Source organism: Clupea harengus, unplaced genomic scaffold (genome assembly GCF_900700415.2).
Source record: "Clupea harengus unplaced genomic scaffold, Ch_v2.0.2, whole genome shotgun sequence".
In the NCBI taxonomy this organism is placed as follows: Eukaryota; Metazoa; Chordata; class Actinopteri; order Clupeiformes; family Clupeidae; genus Clupea; species Clupea harengus.
This window is the reverse complement of record NW_024879645.1, coordinates 87,501-97,227: the sequence shown is the minus strand read 5'-3', so window position 1 is coordinate 97,227 and position 9,727 is coordinate 87,501. Positions and strand designations below refer to the sequence as shown.

The following is a 9,727-nucleotide window of genomic DNA, read 5'->3' as shown; positions in this document are numbered from 1 at the left end:
TTTACCCTCTCTGGTGAGAAGTCCCCTCCATGTGAACCATGGAGTGAGGGAGGAGAAGAATCTGGTGTCAACATAGTCAACCAACCCATATCTCTTCCCCCAGACACACATATCCTCACTAAATCACCGGACAAAGGACACTTCCCAATTGACAAAGGGTGGGGGGGGTGGGGGGCTGGTGGAGCATGCTTTACACCCCAGAGGTCAAATGCTGACGGGGTCACCCCTTAAATCCAGTGCCAGTGGGCAAGCGGCTCTCGCACAGGCTAATTCATCTGTGCTAGCGGCTCTTTTCAACAGCAGAGACCTCCGACTGAAGAATGTGGTGTTAGAGTCGTGCTGTCTGGTCGGGTTAATCCAAAATACCAAACAGATAAACGCAATTGTCCCAGGCCGGGAGGGATCAGTAGTCTGGGTGGTTTCTTGACTCCAGTTCAGAGGGAAAAGACACCCCAAGGAATGTCCTTTTTTGCAATGTGGGGGGTGTTGGATAGAAGTTGCATGCAAAGTAACCTTGCCTATCAGAGTGCATCTGCATTTGTAAAATAGACCACCATTTGTGGCTTGTCTGAAATGAGCTGATTACATTTAAATGCTGTAGCTGAAGTACAAGTTGAGATACAAGTTGAGATCTTTGAGGATCTAATTACAATCAGTGCGAATATAAATGCATGCTACGCTTTAGCATGAGGCGCAGCTCTATCTCAGCGCTATCTATGCTACGCTTTAGCATGAGGCGCAGCTCTATCTCAGCGCTATCTATGCTACGCTTCAGCATGAGGCGCAGCTCTATCTCAGCGCTATCTATGCTACGCTTCAGCATGAGGCGCACCTCTATCTCAGCGCTATCTATGCTACGCTTTAGCATGAGGCAGAGCTCTATCTCAGCGCTATCTGGGCTGGGAGCTGAGTCTCTACAAGCCTGTCTTACTTAAGGATGATATGCAAGGTGGGGTGAAACAGGACACAAACCGCACGGCTGGCTGCTAGCTCAGTCGTGGCACGAAAGGTGATGATACCTGAAGCAGAGGCACACCAGGGCCCTGTCCCTGCATGTTCTGCCAACTGGATTTATATCATCTCACTGTACATAATAAGTGGTACTCACACAACAGTACACGCACATGCACACACACACACACACACACACACACACACACACACACACACACACACACACGCACACACACACACACTCACACACTCAGACAGTAGACACGTACACACAAGATTGTACACAATAATGGTATGCTCACGACAACCTCCACACACCCCACTTATAACTCTATGGTTTGTTGCTTTCCACACTTTAGCATTCCAAGTTTTTTTTTTTTCTAGTTCCAACAGTTATAGAAATAAATGCTTTCACCTGGAATAACAGATCGCTTTTTCTAAATGGTGCTTGTTGACCATCCAGCCCATGAATGCATTCTTTGATTGAATGTGTATTTAGATAAGGGTTCAGGGTGGGGTAAAAACCATATTCTATGAGTCACTAACCACAAACACGTTTTAAATAATGACGGAGAAAGAACGAGACATAAAAAAAGAAGAAGAGAGAAAGACAGTGAGACAGAGAGAGAGATAGGAAGGAGAGAGAGAAATAGACAGAGAGAGAGATAGGAAGGAGAGAGAGAGATGGATGGAAAGAGAGAGTAAGACAGAGAGATAGGAGAGAGACAAAGACAGAGAGAGAGGAAGGAGAGAGAGAAATAGACAGAGAGAGACAGAGAGAGATAGGAAGGAGAGAGAGATAGAATAAGAGTGAGACAGAGAGAGAGATCGAATCAGAGACAGATTTAGCTAGAAAGAGAAAGGAATGGCTAGTGTCCACTCAAGTAGAATGTAGGAAAACGGCACTGTTGTTTGCCAGTGAAAGTGCATCATTCATCCTGCACTTAATCAGAGTGGAGATTCAACTATAAAAGAGCAGCCCCCCCTGTCCCCCCAAAACCCCCCCCCCCCCCCCCCCCGCTGCTCGCCGCGCTATTGGTTTAGCCCCGCCCAGGTATCCCATCAAGCCGTGTGAATGTGTGCCCGGCTCCCAGCAGGTGCCAGTGGGCTGCTTTGTCCGACTGCACACTAATAACTCACCATGTTTACGGCCCTGGCTGCGCTGGGTTCAGCAGGGCGCCTAGGTCTGCGCCATTCCAGGAAACAGAGCTCGCCCGGAGGCTTTGGGACAGCATGCCCTGTGTGGAGCTGTGCCAGGCCTGGTGGCATGGGAGAGCATACCCTGTGTGGAGCCGTGCCAGGCCTGGTGGCGTGGCCCAGGCAGCCTATCCTCGGGCTTTATTGATGGCTGCATTATTGAATGTTTGGTTAATCATGAACACCTTTGTGCGGTGAGTATGATGAAATGGATGAAACTTTGGCTTGAGGCGCCAACGCGTTTCAAGAAGGCTCTGCACTTTGCTCTGAGCTTGAACAGAAACAGCATCAGGTAAGCAAAGTCAATGGGAAGTCCATCTCCAACTGCAACTGATTTTGAGCAGATAATTCGCTTTCAAGAATTTTTTTCATTGATTTGTTAAAATTAAAGACCTTTTTGTTTTGACAGGTTTTACAGTTTTTACAACAGAGTTCATATTAAATGAATACACCATTCTCCATTAATACACCATTCTCAATTAATACACACATCTTTAATTTCAGTTGAACAAAGAGATGATTAAATGACATCCACTTGGTCCCCATGCACCGCACTGAAACGGCACCGCACTAATACAGCTTCTCTTATCAGCCTGAGCTGCAACAACAAAACCTCTGGCCTGCTCTACTCCGCTCCCCTCCCCTCCTCTCCGCTCCACTCCCCTCTCCACTCCACTCCACTCCCCTCTCCCCTTCCCTCCCCTCCCCTTCTCTCCTCTCCTCTCCACTCCCCTCCTCTCCCCTCCTCTACCCTTCTCTCCACTCCGCTCCTCTCCTCTCCCCTCCTCTACCTCCTCTCCTATCTCCTCTCCACTCCTCTCCATTCCTCTCCTATCTTCTCTCCTCTCTTTTCCTCTCCCCTCTCTTCCCCCATCTCCTCTCCTCCTCTCATCTCTCCTCCCCTCCCCTCTCTGCCTCTCTGTTAGTTTTCCCCTCTGCTGAAGCTCCATAAGTGCTGTCCTGTCTGGGGGTCGCTGACCCGGGCCCACCCAGGAAGAGCTGCCTCACCTGAGGAGAGGGACGCTCAGGTGTGAGCCTGCTGGTGGATGGAACATCCTGGTCTCCAGAGACAACTCTGCGTTTAATGTGGCGCTTTGATCACCACCAGACTTCCAGATGTTTCTCCATGTGTGGGGCTCTAGAGTCAATGTCTCCCCTCCAGACATCATAAAAAGTCAAGAATATGCATGAGCATCGGTGTTAAGTTTTCCTTTTAATGCGGGGGGGGGGGGGGGGGGAGGGCTTGTCTTCACACAACCACCAATTTTCTGAGCCATCTGTTAAAACCACCAGTCAGCAAGTTTGGGACAAAGCAATTAATCCATCAATCTATCAAATGCTCTCTCTGTGATCTATGTGATTATTTCATTTTTCAATGCCAAAATGTCAAGGGCACCATTTGCACAAACACGATATAATAAATGTAAATAAACTGACAGATTGAGTTATAACGGTAAAAATATATAAACTAACAGATTGAGTTATAATAGTAAAAATAAATAAACTAACAGATTGAGGTATGATAGTTAAAATAAATAAACTAACAGATTGAGTTATAACAGTTAAAATAAATAAACTAACAGATTGAGGTATAATAGTTAAAATAAATAAACTAACAGATTGAGGTATAATAGTTAAAATACATAAACTAACAGATTGAGTTATAACAGTTAAAATAAATACATTAACAGATTGAGTTATAATAGTTAAAATAAATAAACTAACAAATTGAGTTATAACAGTTAAAATAAATAAACTAACAGATTGAGTTATAATAGTTAAAATAAATAAACTAACAGATTGAGTTATAATAGTTAAAATAAATAAACTAACAGATTGAGTTATAATAGTAAAAATAACTCACTTTTCCATTTGCTTTGTACAAAATGTTCTCAAATTACACATGCTTATTTTCACATTCTATTTTGTCTTACAAGATGTGGAATAGACTTGAAAAACCTGTATGCACATAAGGGAAAATGTCGGGAGTGTATTTTGTAGTACTTCTTAGTATTTTAGACATTTTAGTAATATTAATTAATATTAAATGTATTAACATATTGCATGTGTTTATTTATCATACCGTAACGGTTATAGATATTTCATTAGCTGGCACTTTCATCCAAGGTGACTTAGATAATCATACATTATTTATTTGACTTAAGTGTTATCAATTAAATACAATGCAAGTCTAGTCTATTAGTCTACTCTCAAACAAAAGTAGCAAAAGTATATAGGCTTGGCTGTACAAAGATAGAAAAAGTGTATATGACGCTCATGGATTGGGACGCTATGCCTTTAAGAGTTTACAAGGCTAGGCAGTCCTGCCACTGAAACTTTGGAGGCCGTGCAAGAACTGCGCTGTAGTTGGTATTGCGAAGGAAGTGACGGCTCAGCGTTAGGTGAAAAAAAAACTGAGAAGAAAAACAGAAAGCAAGACCGAGGCAGCATGCACTACTCTCTGAATGAAACGGAGAGGTGTCACACTGCGACTGTACTTACGGCCAGGGGCTGTAGGAAGGTCCTGAATGAGAAGTTCGGTCGGAGTGAAAATCTGAGATTGATTTCGCGTCGCGCTGAGTTGTAATTCACTCAGAGAAGAATCTTTGCCAGTTCATTCAGAGAATGTTCTGTTGTCCGTACTACTTCGAAAGTATGGAAACAACACAACGACTGATTTACCACCAGCGCAGAGAACCGCGGATATGTTCCAAGTTTGGCGGATTGAGATGAAGTTTGGTATATTGTGATCTTCAACTGGGACTTTTCGGAACTTCTTATCAAGAATTCAGAAATTTGCTTCTGCGATTTGTTGGACGATTTGGGATGTTTGCGAGGTGGATTTTACGGGGTTCAGTTCGGATAAGTTTATTTCTCTGGGTGATAAATTTAATTCAACTGGGATTTTGCTCAGAATTAAAGGTGCGTGTACGCTTACCTGATGGACAAATCACTAATGAAGTTTTAGAAGCGGACAGTGAGCGAGACTCCATAAGCTTGGAGTACAAGCAAGGAGATGGCACGCTCATAACTTTTGTCGCTGATTTTAAACAGGTAAGTTTGTGGGTGTGTGTGTGTGTGTGTGTGTGTGTGTGTGTGTGTGTGTGTGTGTGTGTGTTTAATAAGTTGTGTGTTTCCTAACGCAAATTAAGAAATACTGTCTTTACTGGCACTCCCAAAAAAAAGACTAAAGGTAGATATGTTTGACAATTTGCTTCTCACAGTCTCTGTGACAATGCAAACTTTCAACAAGTTTCAACAACACACAAATACGTCTGTAAATGTGGAACATTTGCCTGAATTTGGACATTCAATTTCCTCTCATGTAGGCTACACCAGGTCTTCAGCCTGCAGATTGTTGATGCTATTATCATGATCTATCAAGGTGTATGATGGCTGGTTTGTCATGGAATGACGTGAACTTGGGTCCTTTTGTTTCTGAATTGAGACATCTGCTGTCATCTGCAGTTTAGACATCTAGATTTTGGACACTCTCATTTTCGCAATCTGTCTTTGACTGTACATTCAACTTTTTTAACTTAAGTCATTGACCCAGTATTTGTTACTGTTCCAGATGCCTAGATATGAGTGATTACTCTTGTGCTAAGTAGTTCCAGTCAGTGCTGTATACCCAGCATGCAACTTCCATTAGAACACATCTGGCACCCGACCGGCCAGACCCACGCCACGTCCGGGCCAGCCCCACTCCTGAGGAGCCGGCTGTGGGAGATAGACTCTTCATTGCTCATGGCGATGTCTCCAGTCTATCGGCCATGACCAAAGGCTGATTTATGGTCCTTTTCCACAGTACTGGAGAGGAACTAGAATGGTGAAAGCACGGCTCCTCTCCCCTCCTCTCCCCTCCTCTCTGTTCTATCAGTTGCACTAGGGGGCCTCTCTCTCACTCTCTCCCTCTTCCTCTCTCTCACTCTCTCTCCCTCTTCCTCACTCTCTCTCTCACTCTCTCTCCCTTTTCCTCTCTCGCTCTCTCACTCTCTCTCTCCCTCTTCCTCTCTCTCACTCTCTCTCCCTCTTCCTCTCTCGCTCTCCCTCTCCCTCTCTCCCTCTTCTTCTCTCTCTCCCCTCTCCCTCTCCTCTCTCTCTCCCTCCCTCTCCCTCTTCCTCTCTCTCTCTCTCTCTCTCTCTCTCTCTTCTCTCACATGTGTTTTTCATCTTCGACTCAGGCTATCTCTTGGATTTATGGAAATCTGAATGAACTATGACTTCCATTCCTCATGCTGGATTTACAGCTGAAGCAGCAGAGTCAGCAGAGTCCTGAGGTTACTGAAGCTCAGCTGGTAGACACACTGGTAGAGGAAGTTGGTGGCAACCCCAGGAGAAGCAGGCAGAGTCCTGAGGTTACTGAAGATCAGCTGGTAGACACACTGGTAGAGGAAGGTGGTGGTGACACCAGGAGCTCAGCAAGCAGGCAGCAAACACTGATCATGAGGTGCCTCGGTACCGTAAGCCACTTTGTATAATATCATCTGCTGAATCCATTAGTGTGAATTTAAATGGGACTGGTCACGGGGCACCAGTAGACCATGAGCCTCTGCACAGCACAGCTGTGCGATTAAGAGCTGTGCTCTCCTGCCCCTCTGCACAGCACAGCTGTGCGATTAAGAGCTGTGCTCTCCTGCTCCTCTGCACAGCACAGCTGTGTGATTAAGAGCTGTGCTCTCCTGCTCCCCTTATGAGTTAACTGCACAGAGCTGCACAGGGGACTTAACTGCAGTACATACTCCAGCCATGAGGTTCCTCAGTCACTCGGTGCTGAGAGACAGGCACTACTACAGGGCTCAGGGTTCCTGCAGACAGGCGGTACTACAGGGCTCAGGGTTCCTGCAGACAGGCGGTACTACAGGGCTCAGGGTTCCTGCAGACAGGCGGTACTACAGGGCTCAGGGTTCCTGCAGACAGGCGGTTCTACAGGGCTCAGGGTTCCTCCCACTTAGCAGGTGACTCGGGGCCGGACCCGGGCTGAACCAGTCCCAGAGACGGTCCAATCCCTAACAGCTGTGTGTTTGTTGTTTAGTGTTTACCTCTGCTGGGGCTGTAAGCACGGTCATGTGATGTTTACTGGAGGGAAGGAGCGACATGCTTCATCCCGTTAACCTCATCAGTGACTGCCTCTGAGGGAGAGCGTCAGAGGAGAGAGGAGCAGAGAGGATCAGAGGAGAGAAGAGCAGAGGAGAGCATCAGAGGAGAGAGCAGAGAGCGTCAGAAGAGAGAGGAGAGAGGAGAGAGAGGAGAGAGCAGAGAGGAGAGGAGAGGAGCAGAGAGCAGAGAGGAGCAGAGGAGAGCAGAGAGCATCGGAGATGAGAGAGGAGCAGAGAGGAGAGAGCATCAGAGCAGAGGAGAGAGGAGCAGAGAGCATCAGAGCAGAGGAGAGAGGAGGAGCAGAGAGGAGAGAGGAGAGCATCAGAGGAGAGAGGAGCAGAGCATCAGAGGAGAGAGCGTCAGAGGAGAGAGGAGCAGAGAGGAGAGAGCGTGCGTGCGTGCGTGCGTGCGTGCGTGCGTGCGTGCGTGCGTGCGTGCGTGCGTGTCCTAACCACAGTCTTTAGAAGCTGTGTCCTGAATGGGCTGGATCTTTGCTTTCTAACCAGCTGGATACAAACGTTATTACCTTAGAACTTTGGCCACCCGGGTAATCATTAGACAGAAACGTCATAACAAACAGAGCTGGAACCTTTGAGGGGAAACGGAGAGAGAAAGACAGACAGAGAGGGAGAGAGAGAGAGAGAGAGAGGCAGAAACATACACATGGAGAAAGAAAGGTGGAGTGAGAGAAAGAGAAGAAGTGAGAGAGAGAGGGAGTCCGATGGAGAATGAGACCATATGCGATGGATTGTTTGGGGGGGGGGGAGACTCCCAGATGGAGAGAGAGAGAGCGAGAAAGAGAGAGAAACAGAGAACGTGTGTGTGTGTGTGTGTGTGTGGGGGGGGGGGGCTCATGAACAGGATGAGTCTGGGACTGGACTCAAGTGGCACGGTGTCACATTTCCTCTGGGGTGTTTTTCTGTTCCCCTCCCCTGAAACTTTAAACAATAACTCCCACCATTCCTGCCATCATCTGCCAGACTCAAACACACACAGACACAGACACAGACACACACACACACACAAGGCCTCAGCTCAGCTCTGATGAGTCTTCATTGTCTTTATCACATACAGATGTGCACACTAAACAAAAAAACAACAAAGAAAGACAGAAAGAGAGAAAGAGAGGAAGACAGACAACCAGAATAAAATGCCAGTCCTACGCATCTGATTTTAAAAGTCATGTGATGCCTCACTGTTGGGTTGTGTGTGTGTGACCTTTAAGACCAGTCCTGGCCTACAGATCGTGCTTGGACGACCACCGGTGTGTGTTCACACTAGGTCTAGTGCACACACACACACACTTTCTTGAACGCCTCCCTGTAAAGACACACGTGTGAAGGGACACACTCGTATTCTCCCAGACCTGCCCTTTCATCTGCCCTCTGCCCCTATCTGCCCCTATCTGCCCCTCCTGATCTCAATGTGGACTCCTGAAGGCACTGGGGTCTATGAGCACATGAGTGTGGTGGTACTGGGGCCTATGAGCACATGAGTGTCTATGAGCACATGTGAGTGTGGTAGTACGATGAGCACATGTGAGTGTGGTGGGACTGGGCCCTATGAGCACATGAGTGTGGTGGTACTGGGGACTATGAGCACATGAGTGTGTGGTGGGACTGGGGCCTAGGGTCTATGAGCACATGTGTGTGTGGTTGTATGTGTGTGTGTGTGTGTGTGTCTATTCTTGTGTGTGTGTGTGTGTGTGTGTATCTATGTTTGTGTGTGTGTGTGTGTGTGTGTATTTATGCTTGTGTGTTTGTGTCTGGTTGTGTGTCTATGCTTGTGTCTGTGTATATGTGTGTGTCTATTCTTGTGTGTGTGTGTGTGTGTGTGTGTGTGTGTGTGTGTGTGTGTGTGTGTGTGTGTGTGTGTGTGTCTATGCTTGTGTGTATGTGTGTGTGTGTGTGTGTGTGCATTTGTGGTGCTTGGCCTTTATGAACATCTCCCCACTGGGCTATCCATGACCCGCTTGGCGGCATCCCAGCCCCTCTCCTTTCTCCTCTCCCATATCTGCCCCTAACCTTGGGCAAGTGCATGGAAACTTGGAGAGGGAAAGAGAGAGAGAGAACGAGAGAGGCAAAGTCAGAAAGAGAAGAAAAGAGAGAGAGAGAGAGAGAGAGAGAGAGAGAGAGAGAGAGAGAGAGAGAGGGAGGGAAAGTCGGAAAGAGAGAGAAAAAAAAAAAACTTGGACACTGCTGATCTCCATGAAATGAACATTACAGCATTGTTATGTGTGTCCATGTAGCGGAGATAAAGCTGTGAAAGGCACACAGTGTGTCAGCAGGCGTGTGTGTGTGTGCGTCTGTGTGTGTGTCTGTGTGCGTCTGTGTGCGTCTGTGTGCGTGTGTGTGCGTGTGTGTGTGTGTGTGTTTGTGTGTGTGTGTGTGTGTGTGTGTGTGTGTCTTTTACTGCTCTGTGGCCTCCCAATGCCGCGCCATTCTGTTGTGTCACCTGCAGGGACTTGCCTGCTCCA

At 47.0% G+C, this 9,727-nt stretch overlaps 1 pseudogene; it reads left to right on the top strand.

Annotated features, from left to right (window-relative positions):
- Positions 1 to 4,460: 4,460 nt before the first annotated feature.
- The window catches only part of LOC122129442, an 18,691-nt pseudogene continuing 13,424 nt past the window's right edge, over positions 4,461 to 9,727 (top strand).